Raw genomic sequence first — 26,952 nt, forward strand, 5'->3', positions numbered from 1 at the left:
GGCTCTGAAACCCCACAGAGCTGGTGGTGTGCTACAGAGAGCAGTTATGTAACTGAGGTGTGGTCAATCACTGGTGGTTACACAACTGTATATGTGTGTGTGTGTGTGTGTGTGTGTGTGTGTGTGTGTGTGTGTGTGTGTGTGTGTGTGTGTGTGTGTGTGTGTGTGTGTGTGTGTGTGTGTGAGAGAGAAAGAGAAGGTGTTCTGAATTTTAGAAAAGTTAGTATAATGTGGCTCAACTCTCACCAGCTGTGAAAGTCAATGCAAATACACTACCTGCCTGTTATAACACGAACACACCACACACACACACACACACACACACACACACACACACACACACACACACACACACACACACACACACACACACACACACACACACACACACACACACACTAAAGACAATGACATCACATTAGAAAGCACAACAAACACCAGCTGTGGCTAGACTCAAAAGCAGTTGTGTTACGCAGTGATTGGCTAAGTGCTGATTTACATGTTGTTAGAGTACAAGTGTGTAATATGGTGATTCTGGAAACACATACTAACTGACTCATACAAGTGACTCATATAATACACATATTATCCCACTGCACCACATGGCAATGACTTGGCAATGAAATCGATCTACCAGAACTTTAGACTAATAAGATTTACACCGTACTGAAAACAATACTATTTTTTGATCAATTTATCAGTCATAGAGTCAAAAAAATGTCACAATAATCTCTAATGCTGATGAAGAATGCCAGATTTCAAAGGTTGGTCCTCAAATTGCTTGTTTGATCTTCAGTAAACAAGAATAGAGCTTTATGAGGTTGCTCTGATCAAAAACAGCAAATAGTTTGATAGATAAACCATAGTATTGGACAAACTTAAAGTCTAACCTGACGATGGTGCTAGATGAAAAATTAAGGGATCACAAAAGTTCACAAACACCTTAAATGGCTGTACCAAATCCATACATCAACTACCGAGACACCTCACTCAAACCGAAAATGTCAACCTGATGATGTAGCTAGATGAAAAGTTAATGGGATCACGAAATCAGTAGGCATCATCCTGTGGGGACCATGAATCACTGTACAACATATAACATTGATCCATCTTGTAGATGTAGAGATATCGCACTCGATGAGGGAAAATGTTGTGCTAGATGAATCGTCAGGATCACCACAGTCCTTAGGATTGATCCAGTAGCTCTTGAGACATTTCACTGCAAACCAAATACGTCAACCTCAAGGTGGCGCTACAGAAAAAAATCAAAAGTGAATCATGAATATTCCTCCTCTGGAGACCATAAATGTCAGCACACACATTTTAATGGCAATCCATCCCATTTCAGTCTGGAGCAAAGTGGTGGATTGACAGCAATATTTCTTGAGCCCTGCTGCAAATGTGGCTAAAAACAAAGTATCCAACTGTAAAGCAAAGATTTGCAAGCTAGAAAAGAAGCAACTCTTCACATTTGAGCAGATGTTTAGTATTTTCACTTAGTAATGACTGAAAAACACAGCTGGTTATGAAAATAGCTAATTTCCCAACTTATCTCTAATGATTTCAGCACTGATAAGACGAGATTTTTTTTTCATGTTAGAAAAAAAATAGTTACTGTCTTATTTTTGTTTGTTTTTTCACTGACAGACATCCCTTATATAAAATGACGGGTTAAAAGGAAACACAGTGACATAAGGCAGCAATCTGTGTCTTACTCTCCATTATTCACAGCCTTATGATATGTTTTTATTTGATAACACATAGCTCACTGCAAAAATGTCAACACCAGATGACAACATAGCATGTGTGTGTGTGTGTGTGTGTGTGTGTGTGTGTGTGTGTGTGTGTCTGTGTGTGTGTCTGTGTGTGTGAGTGTGTTGTGTGGGGGGGGGGTAGGGGTCTCTCCAGCTGGACCATCTTTCATCTCTGCATCTGTCATTCTTTTCCACCTCATCCCTCTATTTCTGTGACGGCTGCCCACCCCCTCCTAACTCTCTCTGTCTGTCTCTCTGTCTCTCCCTCTCTCTCTCTCTCTCTCTGCCTATCCATCTTTCCATCCATCTCTGCCCGCCAGACTCCTTTTGCCTTCCCATCATCCCTCAGTACATCTGGCTCTGTCCACCCACTGCGCTGCGCTGTCATGGTGGGAGCTCAAACTGCCACAGAGGAAGCAGAATCAAACCCCTCTTTATTATTTCATGTGTTGAGATTTAAAAGCGCAGTTACAAATCTATCAAACAGTTATGAGCTTCATTTTCACGTTCATCCTGAACAAACCCAGCTCTTATACATCGTAAAAAGGACGCTGCTGTTCCCTAACATTAAAACACTTTTGAAATTGAATTATAGCATTTAGTTAGGATGTAAATGCCCAAGTTAGTCTGTGAATGCATCCTACTTGTCATTTATTGTAGCAAAGAGGGGTGGATGTGGGAGATTGGCAAGATAGGAGGACAATGATATAAATGAAGAGTGCACAGAGATTAGTGAAAAGAAATACTGTCTGTCCAGCTGTTGCAGTAAAGCACGGCAAAATAATTGGATTATGTGACATTGGACGATAGAGAGAGAGAGACAGAGAGAGAGAGAGAGAGAGAAAAGGGGTTTAAACTCTTTAGCCAAGGCAAGGCATAGCTATCTCACCAGCTATCTCTTCCTTGATATATCGCTCTTTCTTTAGGCGTTATGTTGTGTTAGCCGTCTGCGTCAGAGAGTGCAGTGAGTGCAGCGAGTGCGACCGCAAGTTCACAGATTAACCAAACCTTCTACAGCCTGGGCCGCAATGCAAAGCTGGAATACACAATCCAGTAACTACACAGCTAGAATGCAGTTTACTATTTTGTTGCTCAGATTTGTAGTCACTGCAAATTTTCCATGTTTGTTTTTATGGATTTTAAATGTACCTGTGGGGTTGTCACAAAAGTAATGTTGTTGTGCTATACAATTATAATAAAGTGCTTTAACTTGAATTTGTGGAATATTTACATACATATATATCCTTCCTATTGTCTTCCTGTCAATTGCGCAACTTTTGTCCTCCAGGGTCAAATATGGAATAGTAGCAGGTTTTTGATCCAAACAATCAAGAGTACACAATTCAACCAATCAACTGTCTGAAGACTGAGATCAGTTGATTAAATGAGTCAAGCCTGGTGTGCCACATGGCCCTTTACGGAATAGTTTGGATATTCCTGTTTTAAGTCAACACCTTCTCAGTCATTCCATCCTATCACATATTTTTGGATATTACGTTCAATAGACCTCATTTAAATTTAAATTATACCTCATTCAATTTACGCCTTTTGTCCTGGATCAAAACTGACCTGAGAACAGTAGGGATATACAATATTAATGTTTATTTCATATGCTGAAACAGACGCCAAAAAGGCAAATTCAGTTTTAACTCAATATGTAGATCCAGCATTCAGGCTCTGCAGTGCAGTGTAGATTTAAAGTATGTGATCATGCTTATTTATCCTCTCCACTAACAGACAAATAAGCCCAGAGCTCCCAGTGCTCCTTTAAGCACATAATCCTATGTCATATACAAGATGAGAAACACAAAGGTGAGTAAGGTTATCTTATAGCAGGAGATTTAGAGGCATGCGGTCGTGCATGCTTAGGTCTATGTATGCAGGCATTTAACTGCACTAACTGTCAAGCCCTGAACTCCAACTAAATAACACCTTTTGGGGTCAACTTTTAACTTCCACTAATGGCTTCAAAAAAAAAAGACAAAAACAGAGGCGAGACTGTGAAGAAAAAAAAACCCCAGAAAAAAAGACAGAAGCAGAGCAAAGAAAGTGGGAACCCAGCTCTTTAAAAACTTGAGCATCACTCCTACACAGATGCACATTCAGCACCGACACGCTAGTAAAGTTGCATTCAGTTGCAAGCAGGGCTTCCTCTGAAATCCCATTGCTAGCGACTTAGCTCCACTTAAGCTCTTTTCACACTAACAGTGGTGGCAAATGGCAGCAAAAAAAAAAGACATACACTGCAAAGGCCACCTTGTTGGTTTAGGAGCCTTTCACAGCACTGGTCTACTATGAAAAACCCAACAAACACAACAAAAAACGCTGCTACACATTTTAATCTAAAAACCAGGAATATTGGATTTGAAGTGCTGCTTTTCAAAGTCAAAACTGGTTTTGATGTGTCTACTTGGCTTGAACTGAGTGGGTACATGTTTCTCTGTGTATTCAGGAGGATTAGTGACACAGAGCACCTGCAAATGTCAACAACAAGCTATTGTGCGAAGTCAAGAATGCGTCCTTCCCGCAGCTTGCTTTTCTCATTTTGACTCGGTTTTGACGGATGTTGCAAATGCTCTCGACCCATGAAGAAGACATTTTGCTTTCTTTTTTGCCTCCTTTGCGAGATTTGTTGCCTCGTTTTCATCAAAAGGGAAATGCTAAAGCAACATATGCAATCACCTTTTGTCACGAAGTACGCCAGCTTCACTGATATATCAATGAGTGGTCAGGGTGCAGGATTCAAGTGTGAAGCAATCAACACGGACTCGTCACTTCCACGTGAACATGAGTATACCAGTTAAGTTCTCCTGGCTGCTTCGTCACAGCAGGCATTTTCATTGTGATTGCGATCACGGTGGATCAGAGCAGAGTTCAGCCTTTAATATCTGGTGGCAGCACGTTATTAACATAACCCACAGCTGTTGCTAAGGAACTAGTAGATCACTTATCAAGCAACTACCCTGAATGATGGTGTGGACATCGTTATATACAGTTGACTGCATATTGTATACACCCTTGACATGGCATTCAATACAGTGGAAAGGTTCAGTGATGTAGTATTGATGTGTTATGGATTTTTTTAAATATTTGTGCTAATGCAAAGAAATAACAAATCTCTTCAGTCTAATTCTCCATTAGAGTATATTTTGATATCTTTGGTATAATCTGAGATTGTCTTTGCATTAGAAGGCGAACAAACAGTGGTGGACAGTAACAAAGTAAATTTACTTGAGTACTGTACTTAAGTACAGTTTTTGAGTATCCGTACTTTACTTGAGTATTATACTTTTACTTTCACTCCACTACATTTGAAAGACAAATATTGTACTTTTTACTTCACTACATTTCTATTGATGCTCTCGTTACTCGCTACTTTTGAGCTTACGTCAGCTGATGATTTTTTCTGAGAAAATAAACTGTTTCTGATGATTCGCGTATGGTTTGTCTTAGTCGTATTGCCGTACCTGTACTACGTCATGCCATACGAAGAAATGGAGGAAGAAACTGGAGAAACTCCCACCGAGCACCCGTCGCCTTATCTCAAATCCATGTTTGAGATTTTTGTCACAAGAACTGATTCGTTTCAGTTTAAATGTTTGTTGTGCTTACCGCGAACAAATTATATCACGGCCTACGAAAACTCGTATTCCAACCTGAAAAAGCACGTTGCAGTATGTAAAGTAGTTACTAACGTTAACTAGCTTAATGTTTGTTAAATTGCAGTTGAACATTTTAGACGTAATTGTATGTGCTTGTAGTATCATAGTTGCCATTTTTAAACGGTTTAAAAATATGGCAACTGTTGCAGTGCAGTTGAATGATTAAGTTGACTTTCTGATCATTTCTTTTATACAATTCATATCAAAGAGTCCAAGGTAGGGGTTAGGTGTGTGTGTTACTTCAGTAATATTTTGACTAAGCTACTTTTACTTGTATTGGAGTAATATTTGACATGGAGTATCTGTACTTTTACTCAAGTAGTGAAGTTGTGTACTCTGTCCACCTCTGCGAACCAATAACACAAAATAACCACAGCTATATACAGTATGTAGGAGTATGGTGACTCAACAATTTATTGGCCAAGTGCTGAGATGTTTGGAAGTCATTCTCCAACAAGCATTCACTTTAGTAACAACAACTTCCCATTCAGATGAATTACGAGCCACTCTAAATATCCGGATTACGGATACCTGCAGAGATTATTTGCACACGTGTCAATTTCCATACTAGTCATGGATTTGCACGTGTGGAGAAAAAGGCTCAAACAATCTCAGATAAACCACCTTGTTCAGCAACAAGCAGCCAAGGACACATCCAATCAAGCATGCAAACAATGTCTCAGCCGGAGATGCTGTCATCTCGAGATTCGTCATCTCAGAATGAATGTGGAAAGAGACAAAAGGAGCGAGATTTGTTAATAAACCTGCTACTTATCTCTCCTCATCTTTTATCAACTTGATTAATCAGTCAGTCCGACTGCATTGATTTTACATTCCGCTTTGTACAACATGGCGGAAGATGAGGTGTAGCAGAGCAGGTGCAGGCTTTGCGGTTAATGGTTATTTTCATTATGCATTCATCTATTTTTCCCCACCTATTCATCAATTAATCATTCAGTCTATGAAGCTCATTTTACTTAAAAAGATAAAAATGTAAATTAAACTTTAAATGATATACAACATAGATAATTAGTCATTACTATACTTTGAGAAGCTGGAACCAGCCAGTGTTTTTTTGCCTGATTAAACAATTATTACAAATGTTGCTGACTCATTTTCTGATTGAATATGCAATGAATCGACTAGTCGTTTCAACATTAAATAGATTAAATAGGTGTTCTAATTAAGTGTGTGTAAAGTGAAATGCATTTGGATGAGCTCAAGCAAGGGTTGGTTGTGATTTTCCTTACATTGCCTCAATGATTTGTTTATGACCTGCAACTTTAAACAAAATGTTACGCTCAGACAGCAGTTAGAAATTGGGGACAATTTGCACCAAAATGGCAATTTGTGTTAAAATTGTCAGGTATGGCAGATTGATGGATGAAATGACCAGATTAGGCAATTACATTTGCAGAATCTCATCCCAGTAAATCACTTTATTCATTTCCATACAGAACATCCTAGCCACACAGCCTCTCTTAGGTCTCTTTCAGCTGATGACTTATTGTTGCTCTTCAAATTGCTGCAGGCTTTTTTTGAGGCGAGGATGAATCAGAGGCAGCAGTTTGCAGCTGGCAATTTTTGCCTGGCCGCAAAACCACAGTCTTTTACCAGGTAGTCTGAGGATTTACCAGCAGTTCAGACTCTGAAGAGGTTACTCTGACAGGAACATCCCCTTCTTTAAAACGGCAATGCCAGACAGCTGTTTAGTATTTTCCGGCAGTTCGTTCGCTGAGTCAACAAAAGGCTTAATCTCCCACGGTGGAATAAAGTTTTATTTATTTATTTCATTGCAACTTATTTATTTCATTTGGGATTTATGCCATTTTGAGTTCATGAAAACAGGTGGCCTGAGCATGCGTAAGTGTAATCCACTCAGAATAATACTGTTATTTCCATTGAGCTGCGTTTTGGTGATATGTAAAGCTGAATACATTTTCACAGGCCACGGGTAAGCAGATGTTTTCTACACCAAAAAAACAAAAAAAGGTGCAGAGAAGGACAAGAAGGAAGCTGAATGATGGTGTTAAGCACATATGTAGAGCAGTGTGCAGATGTTTGCATACAAAATTGGAGAAATTATGTTTTAGGATTGGGAGCAAAAAGGAGAGTCAAAAAACAGTCCAAAAGTTAAAAAAACAAGGCAACATATATATAAAAGATCAGGCAAATAATCAGCGTCCAAACAAACTAAGCTGTATGTTAATGGCGTGGACAAAATATTAGGAACACCTTTCAATATAATGCACCCTGATACACCACCATCACCCACTATGACCTCAATATTAAACACAGAGTATAATTATTACCTTCCTGACAATGTCAACAAAATCTGAAAAAGTATAAACTTCATAAATGTAGAATTTAAGCAGAGCTGTTGTAATGAATTGGATTACATTGCACAGGTGTACCTAATGAAGTGGCCAGTGAGTGTATAATTAAGACTTAACAATGACATGAAACTGAAATGAATGAAGGAAAGTAACTACAAAATAAAACAGGAAGTGATGTTAACTAGAGTCCATATGACTTGTCACACTGTCTCTATTCTAAAGCTGTTGCTAGGTGTATCCTGGGAGTATGGCATGGCATAAAACAGCAGCATCTTCTGACGAGCTCCATTTGTCATTGCTATGAACATTAAGGCAGCTATAATGAATGTGCTTATATTCACAATGGATCATTTTGCAACCTTTACAGTTCACAGTGGCAAATCACCTCCCTTCAGCTTTGTGGAATATTGTTTAATTTAACATACTTTTAATACATTTTAGGTTTCTGTGGGTAAAAACACACTGTACGCTACCTGCTCAGACCAGTTTCCATCAGGACTGAGTAGAGACCAAAACAGAGCTAAACACAGATTCATAAGGTAGTCCAAATAAATACTTATGTTGCTCTGGGTCCACTCCACTGAATGTCTGAATAAGCAACTGTTTGATAAGTTCATCATATCAACTTAAGAGTGGACGGCTCCTATCTCTCCGTTGCAGAACGGAGAGATTTAAAAGATCCTTTGCTCCTACAGCCATCAGGCTGTCTAATTCTTCAATAATTTACAGAAGAGCTAACAGACTACTTGAATTTCCCCTCGGGGATAAATAAAGTAATTTTGAATTTGAATTTGAATTGAATTTGAATATGCGTGGTAGCCCAAAAAGCATTGAGGTTAAGTTGCTGAATTTTTAGAATGAAGGTATTCTCACTACATTCACATATTATATAGTAGCTACTGAATGGCACTAAAGTTATACCTTCAAACAATATTATTCACCGATTTATTTAACTTCCAGTGTGTGGAGCCGTTAGATTTGACATTTAGTTTGGTCTTAAGAGGAGAATCGTGGGAGCTGGACGGAGATGGACGACAGACAACGTCCAAGTCCAACTGCAGCTTTCCCCCGACGTGCTTTTTGTGTGGTGTGTGTCACATGCATGCATCCACACCACTGCAGACAATTAACCTTTACTTCACCCTGCAAAAGTGTGTTTTCAGGACATGCATTATGTGAACGGATGATGGTAATGCTGATATGTTCACCCAATTGTGAAATTCGCCTTCCGGTGTGTAGAGCAGCTGGCTTTTGAGATTGAACAAGAGAACCAAGAAAACTGTGCTTACGTTGGGTGGAAGCCATTGGTCTGTGCTGGGTGTTTTGGGAATTTATTTTTATATTTTGTCCACATCTACACATGTAAAAATACTGAACCCTCCATTAAAGGAGCATCAGATCTGAAAAACCCTCTCTAACTGGCATGTGAAACCACCCTAATTTTGTCCAGAACATTAATTATTAATTATTAATTGAAGTTTTAGGTGAGGTGATATCTCACAACATTAAATTTTACCCAATATAACTTCTGCAAACCTTGAAAAACCATAACTAGTTGGATGGAGGAGGGAGAAGCCAGTCCACCGAAGAGACACAAACGCCTTTGATCTGCAGCCCCATGAAACTGGCCAGCCTACACACACACACACACGCACGCAAACACACTGTGTATGTATGTGTGTGCACATAATTATGTATCTCACAAAATGTCAGTGGACTTCAAAGGACATCAGACAAGTACACAGACACACACAGTGAATATCCCATTATTTTGAGAAATAGGCCAGGATATATTCTGCAGTCGTGTGTTTTGGGTGTGTGTACACATGAATATGTGTGTGTGTGTATGTGTATGTGTGTGTATGTGTTTGTGTGTTATCTGAGACAAAAGTAGTCTTTTTATTCCAGCCGAGTTTGCATCTTTGACCAAAGAAGTTTTCAGATACACAATTGCCTTTTATCGAGGATAGAGAGAGGAGAGGGAGATAACAAATGGAAACGAATCACACACACACACACACACACACACACACACACACACACACACACACACACACACACACACACACACACACACACACACACACACACACACACACACACACACACACACACACAATGATGTGAATGTACTGTGCAATTTTCTAGAACTTTTCCAAACCAAGTATCTTATCTCCAGGATTAATTTGTTTCATTATTCCTTGTTGGCTTTTGCAAAATTACCATTCATTCACTTGTTAAAATTGTTCCTATGTGGCAAACATGAATAAAAAATAAATAGAAGAAGGAGATGACAAAATAAGCACACAAAAAAGAGCACACACACACACACACACACACACACACACACACACACACACACACACACAGAAAACAAGAAAAGCCCAATGAAAATGATCTATATCTATATCTATTGATTGCTGATGTGATTCAACAGCAGAGAAGTCTATTCCTCGCATCTTGACTTTATTTCCATCTTTAACTCAGTTCTGCTGTTTGGGAGCAGCCGACCAGATCTGTCAGAAATCGGGCATTAGTTTAGAAATGTTTTTCAACACCCCGAGCATCGGAAAATGCTTAACTATAGGGCCAAAAATCCATTCCAAACATTTGAGATGTCTATCAATACTCACAAGTCTCATTAGCAGTTAAAGCACTTCTGACTGCTTTTCCACACACATTTACACCTCGCCTGATATATCGGGCCCGTGCATATTAAAACACTCAGAGGGAAAAAAATGTAAATACACCCCAGAATTTGCTCTTTTTAATCATTAATCATCATCAAAATTGGATCGAGATTTGAGGACATTTGTGTAAAGATGTGGGATGAGTTTGTTTATGTTTACAAACTGATTCTAGACATTTTTTTCTAGCTTAGTAAGCGTAGCATTTAAAATTCTGCTTTGAGGTAGAACTTCCTATTTGTTTCCAGCTCTTTATGGTGTAAAATAAGCAGCCCATTCAGTCTTAGTGGATGTCTTCTAAACTAATTTATATCCATACGTTACTCATATGTTTAGTTGAGCTGTGTTCAGTGCAAGCCTGTGGGGGGAAAACACAAACAGTATGGCCATAGTTAGTTCTGAGTCGATGCATCTCTGCAAAACAGTTTGAGTCGAATGGACGTGACTCATTATTCCTGAAGCGATCACTTAGATTTCTGTTTATTTCATGTGTCACATTAATAGTGTGCTACAAAAACAAATACCCAATAGAAAGCTTATACATCACTCTTTTTTTATCCAGGGGTCTCTTAAGGATAACTGGGTCCTGTACATATTTTTCAGTTCGGATGGCCCCAGTGGATCTAAACCCACTGAACTGGCAGCATCAAAGCTCTGCCCTGTCCTGCCTTGTGAACTGCATACAAGCAGGTCTATTTATACATTATGCATACAGATGCACACACACACACACACACAGTTAAACAAACAAGCACAGACACTGATAAAGCAATACACACATGCTTATATAGAATATGCACAGTTTCTACTTTCAAAGCATGCATATGATTCACGTGTGGCCAAAATTGCACACATTTCGAAGTGACAGACCAGTGCTGCAGCGTCATATAAAAGCTTTAACATGCTCAGTGTTAAAAACATCTGTGTCTCTTTTGAACACCCAAAACAACATCTGTGTCTCTCTTGAACATTACACTGTCCATTCAGCTGAACTGCATGGCAGCCTTCTAGCAGCATTGTCTCATCTCTTAGGTGAATGGATAATACTCCAGCGCTAAGCTGCTTTAAATGCTGATTGTGTCCATAACTAACAGTCTATATCACTCCTCTGGTCTGATATGTGTTCATTTTACAGATGACCCACCTTTAAGCCCCCCCCCCCATATACCTCAGTATGACACATTCTCATAGAGATTACTCCTTAATCCTTGCACTAATATTGCATAATAATGCAAGCCCACTCTACCTACATGTATATTACATAAGACCAACACCCACCATCTGGTTACCATGACGTTATGAAGAATATCCAATTTTTTCACTCACGCTAATGCCCGCAACACATTTCAATCATTCACAGTTCAACACAATTCAACTCAATTGAACGTACTTGTTTGTATGGACACACTTGAAATAATAAATTACAAAAAGAAAATGGATTTACTGAACTGCAATTGGAATGCACTTGTTATCTTGTTGAAATAGTTTGATAATTATGTACTTAAAATGGATAATTTAAAGGATCCTTAATCACGATTGCAAATTTGTTTAGTTATTTGCATTAAAGCACATCAAGTGAAATGATGAGCCTAAATAAATGTATGCTTAATGAAATTACAACAATCTAGGGGTCAGGTGGGCCTCACAGCTAACATTTGCCACTGGACTTCCTAATGGGATAAACTGGCCATACTTCCCAGTTTCCAGTTCTTATCCCTATTTAGCCTTTAAGCGATACTGCAAGACTTTTACTGTATATCGGCTATAGTGGACACATGTAGTAAGATAACAAGATACAAGATAAGGACATGATGGATTTCCCTTGATTTCCCAAGATTTTTTGAGGCTTTGCTTTTTAGGTGATTGAGGTATGGTGCTGGGATACAATCGGATTTTGGCATAGTGGCCATGTTAGGTATTGCAGTAGTAACATGCAGTGAAATGCAGAAAGTATTTCTTCTATACACAATCGTTAGAAGATGAGTGGCAGTAAAATAAATTCTGAGCATTAAAAACCCTCTGAAATGACTGTTCATATAATCAGAATCGGATCCACTTAGTCCAGTAACATTTGGAAACGTTTAATGACTTTATCCCAGGAAGCCAAAGTAGTCAAACAGCAACTTTTGTGATCAAATGTTTGCAGTGTTAATCTGTGATATGATAAATAAACAGTCACATGAGTAGTAAAGAAAAGAGTCACCCAGCTGACTTGTAATGTATCACAGTGACATCCATCTAAAGATTGCTAACATTAGCTTATGTAAGCTATAACCTGTAGTCTACTGAACTGAGCAAGGGGTGAGTTTATGGCTTATGATTCCAACTTTTAATTTCTTAAATTTCCACTCAGCTTCACTGTTCATGGGGAATGTTTAGACTGTATATATATGAGATGAATATTGGGTTTAAGATGATTTTGAATTATGTTTGCTAAAAAAACAATAACAATATCTGCTAGCAAGGAACCTTGCTTTAAGTTTACCCTTTTTTTTTCCTAAAATGCAGTTCACCCAGGAATATGGTAGTATACCAGGGAAAAACGCTACAGTAAAACCCATTCAGGGCCCCACAGAACAGCAGTTCTCTATTGGTTTAGGCATTGCTGAGATTTCTGCTTGTGTCTTTTCTGTCTTTCTCTTGTAAGACTTTATTCCGACCAAGCGGGTTGTATTATATTGGCTTAGGCAGGACTGGGCTGCCTGCCAGACAGTGATGTAATTACATTGTTAACAGTCATTGTGTCAGGCACTGTGAGCTATACACAGGTCGTAGCCTTTACCTCTCTCACTTTCGAAGATGACATTACACTTGCTCTACTTCGCTCTCTCTCTCTTTCTCGCTCCCTCAGTCGCGCTCTGTCATTGAGGCGGACACTGAAGGCTTGCAAGGGTGACAGTGACTGTGCCTCTGTTTAAAAGCCATTTGACTCAGAACTTTCACTGCTGTCCTCACTATCTGTGTTATCTCTTTGTCTCAATGACATTACCATTTGCCTCAACCTTTTGTCACCACCGTCACTTTGTTTTCCATCTTTCTATAAAGCAACACTTCAAAAACCTTTCTCTTCATTTTTTTTTCCTGTGGGGTGAAACTAGCAGTTTGTCCGTGTCAAACTGACGGTGACTCATTTAACAGCAAATCTAATTACCAAATGATTAAAAGAAAAACTCCAGCTGTCACTGCCGCCAATAAGTGATGAACCAAAGACATGACTGGGCCACCAAAGTACTGTGAATGTTTTCTATATGTCTTCAGTTAACATATAGAAAACACATTAAAAACAGAAATAAATGTTTGGGCACAGACAAATTAACAAAGACAAGTAAAGAACAGAATCAGAACAGAAACAGGAAACACGTCGTTCAGAGAGTCACACACTGTACTAGGTAAAAAAAAAGTTAAAAGAAAAAGAATGAATGAAGAGCAGATATTTTTGGAGAAAGTGGGATGATGGTGTTTCAAGTCAGTATTATGTGCACAGGAATTTGCACTTTGGAGGAAATCCAACAGGAGGTATTACAGAGAAACAAAGGAATAAAAAAGAGAAGAAAATATCATTGTAAAATCTGGAGACACTTTGTAAAAATGGTATGAAGCTGGCTAAATCTATCATATCGTTAAGTAATGTATCTTAAAATGTCTGGAGCCTATCCCAGAATACTGTTTACCAAGCAAAAGGTCAGGAAACCTACTAGAGAATTTGCTAGTTAAAGGACCAGTGTGTAAGATTTAGCAGGATCTAATGGCAGAAATGGAATATAACATTCATAAATAAGTAAACTTTAATTAGCGATTAATCACCTGGTCCTTTAAGCCTAACTATAAAACTTGGAGAAAACTTACAGAAACACAGCAACAAAATAAAAAATAAATAAAAAATCCAAAAAGTAAAGTAAGAGGACAGGACAGTATGAATTTCAACATGCCTTTAGCGACTTGGGGGCAGCGCAACAAGCTGTAAACACAACAGTGACATATGATTTAAAGTCCCAAAGTCTTAGCAAACTGCATCTGAATTACACATTGAGGGTACATTAGCATTCATTTGGGTCATGATTATGTCCACCGGAAAAATCTAAGTCCAATTTTTTTACTCTTCTTTCTGCTCTGTTTTGGTCTCCACCAGCTCCTAAGTGAAATAGCTAGTTTTTTAGCTGCTAAACACTCCACTATGTCCACAAGCTAGTTGCTTACTATGTCTGTCAATGGTTTAGTGTTTTGGTAAGTGACTTACAGAGAATTTTCTACAGTAGCTGAAAAAAGAGACTGGTGAGACTGAACCAAAATAGTTAACTACAACTTTATTGCAAGCTCCACAAGTCTTTGAAAACTACTCAATGTTGTCTGAAAGATGAGACTTCAATTCATGTTTAAATTGTAGGTCTAAAAACTAGTAACAGGTTTTTTATGGTGTACTCTGCCTAACCTAAAAATTAGCAAAGACATGTATCTTTTTTAGTGCAGATGTTTTGGAATGGAATTCGAATGGAATTCGGCTATCATTCATTTATTATTTACCCCACGTGTTTTTTCTACTGTGAAACATCACAATGTCTTCTGCAAAAAAGGCATTTAAGTCATTGTTAGTGGCCCTTATCAGGTTTGGAAAGTGTTAGCATGCTATAGTAGAGACAGGGTTGATGCAAGGTGCCTGTTGAGAGGCCAGTTATTGAAAACATGCATTGATGAAATGTGCCCTTTTCTTCTGTGTGAATGAATTTTTAAGCTGACAGTCAAACACTCCTCTTGCATTCAGAGTTAAAAATGTAAAACAACAACAGTGTTCCCAACAGTGTTATCGCAGACTAACATTCAAAGGTTTAAGCCACTGCAACATCCTTCAGAGCAGGAGGGAAGGGTTTGATCATTAGGATTTTGAAATCCCATTTTGATGTTTTGTTATCATTTCCTCCTCCACTCTACTGCGATTTGTCCAAGTAGCTTCAATGAAAGCGGCCCGCCTGGTGTTAAGCAGCAAAAATCATACACAAGTGACAGAATGCTTTCTTTTTAAAATAGGTCAACATGTCCCTGTTTCTTTTTTTCTTCCTCCAGAGCACTTTAGGGTTCTTCGCTGAAAACTCATCATCCTTTTCTTCTCTAAATATTCAATGGGACTCTTTTTAGCAAGATATAACAGTTGTGGTCACTTGCTCTGCTGACCTCTCTGCATGGAATAAATGGATGTAATGCTCATAAATGACTTTTACTCTTAGGCTTTTTTTATCTTTTAATATTCAGTGAGGACTTTTTGCCCAAAGGATGTACAGTAAGCACACACACACAACCAACACCAACTCCTCTGCTCTGCCAAAACAATGTCACCTTATGATGTACTCAGAGGCAAAGACATCTGGACCGTAACCTTGAGTTACATTGTGTTGTATGTGTGTGTGTGTGTGTGTGTGTGTGTGTGTGTGTGTGTGTGTGTGTGTGTGTGTGTGTGTGTGTGTGTGTGTGTGTGTGTGTGTGTGTGTGTGTGTGTGTTTGTGATGTGTGTGTGTGTGTGTGTGTGTGTGTGTGTGTGTGTGTGTGTGTGTGTGTGTAGGTGATTAATCAGAGCAGTATCTTTACCAATGTCAGCCCACAGATGAAGTATGAGAGCTACAAACGCAAAAATACCTACACACACACACACACACACACACACACACACACACACACACACACACACACACACACACACACACACACACACACACACACACACAATAAAAGCACACATACACCAGTCACAAAAACACACAGACACACACACACACACACACACACAGACACACTCATACTGTACAAACAAAACTACACACACTGTGCTTGCACCTGCAGTAAATGTTATGGGAATAATAAATGAAGTGAACAACTTACAATTGAGAGTGTGGTTCATGCGCGTTATGCTGTACGACTAATTGCTATTTTGTGCAGGCTCTCATGGCTCTGCACAAACAAATAAATAAACACACACACACACACACACACACACACACACAGTCCCAGTCCCTTTACACCCTCAAACCCAGTAGATCCAACACAAACTCAGAGTTTAATTTAGAACTATGTCAAGCAAAAATATTTGCGGCATAATTACATATGATTTAATAATCACTTGACAATTACTTCAGCAATTATGGCGTGCACACATGCATGAACACACACAAATGAAGGCATACCACACACACACAAGCACAGAGCATGTGGTGACTTTGCTCACGTCTCAGAAATATTCTTTTTCTCAGAACAGCACAACAGAGAGTCTACAGCACCTTTGTGGCTCTGCAGATTATTAACTAACTGCTGTCTTTGTGTCAAAATGGCTCATGAAACAGTTTCTGTGCTTTAGGCCTGGAGGGCAGCTTCTTGTTGAATAACTGGGTGCACACAAAGACACACCGGGTTCCTCAGTCTTGCCCTTTTTGTCTCAGAGAGGCAATCGCACAGACAATCGCTCATTGCTGACAAGCAATATCCCACATGGAGAAACATTTATGCACACGCCCACACAGTCCTGATTTCTCTCTCTCTCTCTCACACACACACACACACACACACACACACACACACACACACACACACACACACACACACACACACACACACACACACACACACACACACACACACACACACACTTTCAGAAAAGCCTACAGCTGGAATTCACCAGAGTGTCCCTTGTTGTGGTCTGAATTGTGTGGGGTGACTTTTTTGACTTCAGCAGTGATCTGATCATCCATCAGGCTAGTACTATTCCTTTTTTCACCCCTTTTGATTAATGTATGCTTGTAATTGCACGCAATTGGCTTGTTCACAATCCAGCCAACATACATATATACATAACACAGTGACTGCCTCTGTCTAAACCGTAAATTCAGTCAATCCCGAGAGCTTTAAGTCTGCACACTAGCACCCTAGATGGATGGCAGAGTTAGAGGGATTTCCGGTACCCCCCAAAGCCAGCGCTAAAGAAAAATCACTAGCGCCAAAATGATAAGAATTGAAAATAGATCAAATTCAAATCCTCTCCAAATGTATTAAACCTCTTAAACTACCCATGGCGTTCTTGGCCGGCATTACCATCTTTCAGAAGCCGTAGTGGTCTCATATTTAAAGCCAGAGTGATAATTCTGGTATCATATAGGACTAGAAGTATGAATGTATGTGTTGATGTTATTTTCCTCCTAACGAACCGGTTGGCACCATGCGTGGCAGCCCCTGCCATCAGCGTGTGAAAGGGTCAGTGTGACTTGTTGGTAAAAGTGCTTTGAGTGGTCTGAAGACTAGAAAGGCGCTACATAAGTGCATTCCATTCACTGTTTTCCATTCCCAAGAAACTGGAAAGGCATGACAAATGACTGAGGCCCAATCCTTCAAGGATGTTTGCCAGTGCTTTACTTTCAAAATAAATGTTTAAAACCTAGATTGTTTTAATACAGAGATGTTGTTTTCCTTATGTTCTGAATCACCCTATAAAATGTTCATCTTAATTAGGGATGTAACATTTTAACCAAACATGCATCATTCTTCTTTAATGTATCAGCCTGAGTCCACCACTGATATCAGTCACAGTTATTATTTAAGCCCAGTAAGTCCTTGGCCTGGAATATTCACATAATTTGAAAATGCTTAATTTACTATACATTAGACATTCATGACATGTTTCATAAGGAATTGTACTCTTTTTCATGTCTCTCAGGTACTATTTTATTGTGTTGTATGTGAATGTACATTAACAATGTACTTTATGTTCTTATGTGAGTGTTTTAACCACTATACTTTTATTTTGTAAAAGAGACTTCCAGTTTAACAAAGGATAAATATATTTAAAAATATATATATAACAAGTCCTGTTGCCAAGCAATTGCCAAGAGTCTGGGTATCTGTATGCAGGACAATATCTCAAAGGGTCAATTGTAAGGAGGAATAAAAACTGTTTACTAGAGAGTATTTTCTGTAATTCAGCACAATGTTGCAAATAACCAAAAACACATTTACAGTAAATCCAACGTCAGGTTGAAAAACTCAGTTTCTTAACCTCCTTGTTACCTACAGTTCCTTGTTACCTACAGTAACAATGAGCCAAAGCTACAGAAATTCACCAGAGGAATCTCTTGGCAAGAAGTTCAGAGGAGTCATCTGGCAGCTCAGTGCGACAGGAAATGAAGTTTAATTTGCTGAAGGAATATTCTCTGAAGATAGAGTTCTATCACCCTGTGCCCAACTACAGTCTAGATACTCAAAGCAGAAACCTAACCATAACAGGCATATTTTCCGACTGCAAATCCTCTTCTACTCCCAACAATGTGGGAGGAATGCTGGCTGAATGTGTGTGTTGTTTCTTTTTTTTCCTTTTTTGTAATGTGTCTTTTCACAGTCTCAAGGAAGACTGCTTCTGCTAAGAAGTGCTAAAAGCTTCTAATGCAATGGTGACAGGTTGTTCAGTGCATTTGTTTGTGTGTGTGTGTGTGTGTGTGTGTGTGTGTGTGTGTGTGTGTGTGTGTGTGTGTGTGTGTGTGTGTGTGTGTCTGTCTGTGTTCTGCTTCCCTGCAACATACTGTCACGCTGCTGCCCACCAAGCATGTCACATGTCACAACCACTTTCCTCTTGACTCATCATGCGCAGATCCAAACACAGTCACTCTATCTCTCTCTCTCTCTCTCTCTCTCTCTCTCTCTCTCTCTCTCTCTCTCTCTCTCTCTCTCTCTCTCTCTCTCTCTCTCTCTCTCTCTCTCTCTCTCTCTCTCTCTCTCTCTCTCTCTCTCTCTCACACACACACACACACAGACACACACACACACACACACACACACAGACACACACACAGTGATGGGATGAAACAGACACTGGTACAAAGATCAAAATCAGGATCGCCAAACACGGTTTCCAAGTAATATATTTCACACAAAGACAGTCCGGCACACAGTTTGCAATCAGGGAGGAATCTGCTGCCGACTGATTGATTGCTGCAAGGTCACACAAAGAGGTGAAGAGAGGTAGAGACAAACAGGAGGGAAAAGAGAGAGGGAGGTGTTTTCTTCCCATTTCTCCCAGTGTGTCATTACTGGGTGATTATAGCGGTAATGACCCTGTAACTCTAACACCTGTCAACTTTACATACACACTGTGTTACTGCTCTCCTTTCTCTCCATTTATCTCATCCTTATCTCCTTATTTGTGGGGAGTGATGAGCTAAATCAGTAGAATACAGAATAAGGGCCACCCAAGGGTCCATGAAGAGGATCAAGAAGGTCTTTAGCAAAATGAAGAAGAGATTGCTTTCACTAGAGTTTAATTTACAAGACTTTGTACCGATTATAGAATGCAGCAACGTGGATTTCATTCTCATTTTATGCCACATCTAATTTTGAAAACCTATTGTAATTTTACCCTGTACCTTAATAGATCTAATGATAGTCTATTTAGAGAATTAAAGTACTTTTAAATCCTAAAAAAACATTAAATGGTAGCAAAAATATACCGTTAAGAAACCCTGAAGCAAGGTGTTTTAACAAATTGATGTGATCCTTGTCAATTGGTGGATTATTAGTGTAAAAGCATGGTTGTACTGGGAAGCCCTCGGTATGGCCATCAGTAAAAGTCTGCTGGTTAAATGTGTGTAACTGTGAATGAATGTGAGGCACGACTTTGCTGGAAAGGAACAGAGAGTGCAGCAAACACCTTCCACCTCGGACAAATGATAGCTAAAGTTGTAGTCCACAGGGAAGTGAAGGATGAGAAAGAAGTGGCACAATTTAGCCGAATGCCGGATCCAGTTCGGTGCTCATAGGCAACTAGCATCTTGTGTGAAATCTGATGACTGAGGTATGATGAGTGATCAGGTTGTGGATGCTCATTGTGGGTCAACAGTGGAATGAATGCAAAATGCCTACATTGGAAAAAATAGCTTTATTTCCTCTCAAGTGTGTGCTATGACAGGTTTGCATTCCTCTTTACCTGGACATTACAGTTGGTAATGGTATACACAAGAAAAATAAATGACAACACGTACAGTTGCATTTCATTGCCTCCCAAACATAAATAATACCTGTAAAAGAAGCCATTAGTTGTTATTACTACAAATCAATAATGATGAAAAATGAGGAGAGTGTGAAGAAGCATAGAGGTAATATAAAATGATCGATCTCAGTTCAAAAAGGTGAGACAGAAATGTTAATTAATGTCAGGTTGTAGGTTAATTATTGAAGCTACTATTGGGAATGATGAGTATGCATTTTAACATTGTTATAAATACAGCATATATTAACTTACTGTAGTTATAGTCTAATCAAATGGTTGCTACATTCTCTACATGTTTAAAAATGATCTGTGTATGGTGACTAAGATAAGACTTTAGTGATCCACAGAAAGCATAATTACACTTAGTTTAAGCATAAAGATAAGTTTGCTTGCATCATCAGGGTTATCGTACTTGGGCAAATCTTTAAGGGAAAGGCTTTATACCAAAATGAGTCTGTGGAGCCACAGAGGTCTAATGAAAGACACAATCAAGCTGAATTATGGAAATTGTAGGTTCCAGTTTCAATTCCATTTTTTTTAAGCTTTACTATGTCGAAGGAATACCAATTAATGTTGATTTCTTTTCCTTTCACATGTGCCCCAACTTTGTAAAAGTACAATTATTAATCTCAAGAGTACTTTTTTTTGGTTTGGCAAAGATCATTATCATGTCGAATAAATTATAGTTAAGGTATGATGAGGGTTGAGGAACTAAAACACACTTAGATGATAGAAAAAAAATCATAGTGACAGTTACTAAAAAAAGTGCATAATTGCAGGTATGTAGCAGGATGTGAATGTCTGTCTTGAGCATGAAAGTCAGATGCACTACCCAGTTATCCACATCCTAACTTACCTAACCTACCTCACCTAATTACATACTGTGTGGGCTACAACAAACTGTAAGGCCCCCTGAGGCAAATTTGTGATTTGTGATATTGGGCTATATAAACTATCTGACTGACTGATTGGCACCACTTGCCGCATTAAGCATTAGCAATGGACATAACTCACGACAGGCAATATTATCCAACATGGACTTACTTCTTCACTCCACAGTAACAGATATTCTGACTTTTTGAGTGTTTTTGAGTCTACCAGGATGTAGGGAAGGAAAAACATACACAGCCATACATTTGTTACATTTCAGAAGAGTATTAGACATTTTTTTAAATAAAGGAGTATTTGCATGTTGACAAACATCCACACACATTTTTACAGCTCCACAGGAGAATTTCTCATGGTTGTAGTCACAAAAAGCCTCAGTAAATTAAGCCCCCATCCCATCACTGAGGAGACTAATGGTTGGGCTTATAAAGCTTTGTGTTCTGTGTCTGGGTGTGTCATGTAAGTGTGTGTGTGTGTGTGTGTGTGTGTGTGTGTGTGTGTGTGTGTGTGTGTGTGTGTGTGTGTGTGTGTGTGTGTGTGTGTGTGTGTGTGTGTGTTTGTGATTTGTTTGGCGGATTTGCATATGTGCTTTCCACTGATTTCCTCTGCCTCATGTTGAAACATCTCAATTATGCCTCCTCACTTGTATGTTTTCCCTTGTGTGTTTGTGTGTGTGTGGGTGTGTATGTGTGTTATGTGGGATCCATTATGCCCCTAGTTTGTCAGGGAGCATAGTGGCATGGCTCAGTGCCAAGCCCTAGCCCTATCAAATGCATGCATTTGTGTGTGTGTGTGTGTGTGTGTGTGTGTGTGTGTGTGTGTGTGTGTGTGTGTGTGTGTGTGTGTGTGTGTGTGTACCCAGTGGGAAATGTATTCAAGATCTAACTATGAGAATAGCAGGGAGGCAATTTGTTGTTTTATATCAGATTTCCCCCCAAATCATAATGAAATTAACAGGCAGGGGCACATTTAATAATTCATTATAACAAGGGAGATAACACATTTCCTTGTGCGTGCAATGCTTCATGCGTTGTGTGCTTATGTACAGTATATGTGTGTTGGAAGTATGAATGAAGGCTATGCTAATTCAGTGAGGCCTCAGGCATTCATTGGCATCACCCACTCATTTCAACTCGATTCAATTCAGTAGGCTCCACTGGCATGACATGTGACGTGTTGCCACAGCACAATTACCATTATAAAAGACAAAGAAAGAAAGTCTAGTCATAATAAGACAAACTAAGAGATGTTAATAGCAGGGATGATACAAGACAGGATTCCTCTCTGATACTCAAGGGTTAGGAATTGTTATTCTGTCTCTAAAGCTCCCTCATCACAATAACAGCATGGCCTGTCCTCTCTAATCAGCCAGGTCTGCCCTATTGCTAGACTATGATCAGTCAGTCTGTACATCGTCAATGTCATATTCAGGTTCTTTTTGCTTACTGTGGTTAGCCTGCCACAGTATACTGCCTGTTTAGGGTCAAATGTGTTTTTAGTTTGTTTTGTGAGTGTGTAATATCATTGCAGTAAGTGATGTATTTTTCTTTTTCTTCAGTTATAATTTGATTAGGTCTAATCTTGTGAGTGATAGGGACATGCTTGCAGATGGGACTGCTTTCTGTGTTCAACTATTGACAGGCAAGGGCTTTATAACTGTAACAGGCAGGGTCGCTCTCTCCAATATGAAGAATTTGATAGATCTTTTTTGAATACTTAGAAGAGAAGGATAATTCAGCCCTGGATGCAAAGTTTGGGTTTTTTTCTTTGTACATGGAGATTACTTTTGCAGAACTCTGCATGCAGGGTTTCAATTGGATTTTTGTCCCACTTTGCCCATGTCATACAATGCGATCTATTCTATAACTGATTTCAATATTTTGAGCCATATCCTAATTGGAACTTGGTTTGAACTGAATGTTTGATGGCACAGAAAGCCCTCTTTGCCTTCTCTTCGAGTTCCTTCACAGCAGAGCAGTATCATCTATGGAACTCATTTGTAAATCCAAGTAAGGATAGGTTATAAGTTTAATTTGGGTCTCATCTATTTTAAATGCTGGATCATTTCTCTTTAACCTTGATCTTTTTTGGAAGGTTTTGGATTTTGGTTTCCTTCATGTTCCCTATCAGGGCTCAGGTTTGACAGTACTGATGGAGAAGGTCCAGGCTCTGTTGAAGACCCTCTTCAGTAGGAGACAATATGAAAAGATCTGCATGAAACAAACACTTGATTTATGTGTCTTGAATTATATGCTGATTGTTCTAATGACAATACCAGTTCATTGATATAAATATTAATGATGATGGAGCTGAAATTGCAGCCTTGCTTCACCATTCTACCCTGTGGGAGGAAGTCTGTGTGTTTATCTCTTTTTTGACAGCCAATTTGTTATTTTCATATAATGATTCAATCACATCAAAATACTTCCTCTCTTCTATTAGTTTAAAAAGTAATCCCTCATGCCAGAATCAAAAGCTTTTTGGAAATCAACAAAGCATGCATGACTTGTGTCTTTATTTTGATTTGCATATTTATGAATTTGTGTGTTTAGGATGAAAATATGGTCAGCTTTTCCTACAATTCGAAAGGAATCCATCTGAATTTTGTTTAAGACACTGTGCTCAATGAGGAAGTGTATAATTCTCGAATTAAGAATACTGCCAAATAACTTCCCCAAGTTACCACTTTTACACAGATGCCTCTGTAGTTGTTGGGATTGAATTTGTCTCCATTCCAGAAGATGAGTGTAATCAGCCCTTCACTGCAACATTCGGGGAAATGACCAACACTTAGTACCAAGTTGAATAGCTTTGCATTTTCTGTTGGTATATTTAAACATCCCATCATACCCAGATGCTTTTTTGAACAGCAGAACCTTCAGTATGTCTTCCAGTTCTAACTCTGTGATACAGAAATCCAGTTGGGTTTGATCATTCTTAATACCTCTTACAAGATGTTTCAGTTATTTCTGAAATCAGCTATTGAGCTTGATTATTTGGGTGTTTTCTATAGAGATCTTCAAAATGATTCTCAATGAACCGTTCATTGTAATGTTTCTTGGTAAATGAGTTCCAATTTTCCCAGAATTTATTTGACCCCTGATACTCTTCAATTTATTGTAATTGGTTTATAGATATTGTTCTTTTTTTTGCTCTCTGTGTGTTATTATACTGTTTTAGAGTCTCAAAGTAACTCTAGTGCAGCTCTGGGCTGTCAGGATTCCTGTGGTTTTGGTTTAAAATTATCTTAATGTCTTCCTAAAGGTTTTACAGTCTGAATCAAATCACCTTTCCCTGTTCATTTTCTTTGGATGTTTTGTTTTAGATTTTAAGTTTTATAATGAGGCCAAATGATTTAATATGTGGTTAAAGTTTACCAGACACAGCTCTACACCTTCTGTACTCTGAGGGTAGATCTGGACCAGGAAGGAGTCCAGTAGAGACTGGATTTATTCACTAAGCATTGCTTGCTGTTACTGCTCCAGGCTGTTTTGTGCCCATCTGTATCACTTCTTTATTTTTCCTATTTTTTACAGTTACCAGGCTGAGAACATATGCTACCTGTGTTTGCTCTTTTATGATACAAAGTGATCTGAGAGTGATCTGAGTTGTTATTTTACCATGAATGCTCTCCAAGAGGTTTGGTCTAAATCTGTAAAAGCAAAATCAACAGTACTGCTGCCAAGATCTGAACAATACATTTACCAACCAAATGAGTCCCTTCACAGTATTCCATTGACAATGTACAGACATAGTGCTCTACAATGCTGCAAGACTTGTTTTCCACTCTTGTGTGTGTTTGTCATAATTATTCCTGTTGGGAGGGATAAGGAAGTCAGGGTTAGCTCCAGTGATGTCACCTTCAATATCAGTAAAGTCCAGCTCCTCACCAGTTCTAGCATTTAAATCTGCAGTGATCAGCACAAATACAGAGAATGACTGTGTTTCCTCCTCTGCTCTGGTGTCTCAGCTTTGGTGTTGAACAGTGAAATAGGCTCTAACTCCTGTTTAAACAGATGCATACCAGCATCTCTGCACCCCTCCCTCTACCTTCAAGTGTGTACAACTCTTCAGCTGACAGCGCTGTCAGCAGCCGGAAAGAAAGAAGCTCTGTGGTGCGTTTAAATTGTATAACTAATCTAATGCCAGGGCACAGGCTTTTTATTTCTCTGATGTTTTCACATTATAAGCGATGAACAACAACATTAAAAGAGTCTTGCTGGTAACACATGTGACTCACTTAGCTGTTATATCAGTCGTGGGGCAGCTGCTCTGCAGGTGCACTTGAGTTGACTGTAATTGTGGTAACAAGGTGGAGATCGGCCTCCTGAATTTGCACCCAAAATACTGCCACAGCCTCCATGGACATCAACCAACAAAGAGGCAGAAAAAAAGTGCATAGAGGAATGAGGGAGAGTGCACAATTAGAGCACCACAAGTAACCATCGGCTGACAAAACACTCAATACAGAGTGAAAAATGAGAGACATCCGCAGAGTGAAACAGATGAAAGAGCAGGAGGAGTTAGCAGATAGGCAATTAGAATAGTTATAATTAGATATCAACATTTAATATTCAGGGATTCACATTATAGACACTACCACTGACTATCCCTGTAACATACAGTTTCACACATTGGTCATACACAGTCCAGCCATATACTAGTTTTAACATAGTCTTGTTTCATTGAGTGCGTTAGTCCTGACTGATACCATACCAACATTCCCCCTGAGTCTCCTGGCTGACTCCATTTAGTTTTGTTGATGGGACTATAAACTCTCTATAGTTAGGGGGGCAACCAGTGGGGGCATCTCCTTTGCACCAAATCTGCTGCAAAATAGCAATATCAACATCATTAACCTTGTCTTGTTTTTGAGCCAAATAAATAAGAATACAGCTCAATGACACTAACACTATTACACTGTGCATCTGTCCTCAACTCCCTGTGTGTCTTCCTGTCTGTCTCTCTATCGATGCCATTACAACCCAAGTGAACAGGTTTTCTGGCAAGTTAACCAACTGCCATATTCCCATTAGCAAACAGACGCGCACACACACACATTCACACACAGTAGGGGTATGGAGAGAATTGGCTGTGAAGCTGCTCCCAGCTTGCCCACTATGAACTGAATTGAGCTGTGCAAACAGCATATAAACGGTCAGACTAATGTGTGTGAGTGTGTGTGTGTGTGTGTGTGTGTGTGTGTGTGTGTGTGTGTGTGTGTGTGTGTGTGTGTGTGTGTGTGTGTGTGTGTGTGTGTGTGTGTATGTTTGTGCGCTTTGGAATTGAGACAAATATGATGTTACAGTGTTAAGTATTAAGGATTCAAGTGTGAGAGAGAACTAGAAGGACAGGGATATGAAGGAAGAACTGAGGGTTTTGAAAGATGATAAAGACAGAGAGATGTATATAATGTTGCACTACCATGTTTCTACAGAAGCTGAGAACAGACAAACCAAACACTGGCTCTAAAGATGGCCTTTCACATATTTTTAATGATATGTATTCATTTGATTGTAATCTGCAATCGCACCACTAGATGTCACTAAATTCTACACACAGGTCCTTTAATGCAGAAAAATAAGGACATTAATTGAAAGACAGAAAAGCAGG

Source organism: Scomber scombrus, chromosome 19 (genome assembly GCF_963691925.1).
Source record: "Scomber scombrus chromosome 19, fScoSco1.1, whole genome shotgun sequence".
NCBI classification, from domain to species: Eukaryota; Metazoa; Chordata; class Actinopteri; order Scombriformes; family Scombridae; genus Scomber; species Scomber scombrus.